This window comes from Etheostoma spectabile, chromosome 12, assembly GCF_008692095.1.
Source record: "Etheostoma spectabile isolate EspeVRDwgs_2016 chromosome 12, UIUC_Espe_1.0, whole genome shotgun sequence".
NCBI lineage: Eukaryota > Metazoa > Chordata > Actinopteri > Perciformes > Percidae > Etheostoma > Etheostoma spectabile.
In genome coordinates this window covers 25157870-25158084 of record NC_045744.1, presented here as the reverse complement: position 1 = coordinate 25158084, position 215 = coordinate 25157870, and positions in this window count along the sequence as shown.

Sequence of the window (215 nt, the reverse complement as noted above, 5' to 3'; positions counted from 1 at the left end):
ACCACTAGAACCTGGACTTTGTGTTTTAGAAACACTATTCTGTTCTGACTCATTTTGTTTTTAGAAGACTTTGTCAACAGGAAACTCTGGATTTTACCTTGACGCCCAACACCATCAGGGGCGTGTGGGTGGAGGACTACAATTGGTTTGGTATCAAACAAATCAACTTTGAGGAGTGAGTCTCACAGTTTGTCATCATTAAGGCTCTGACACAC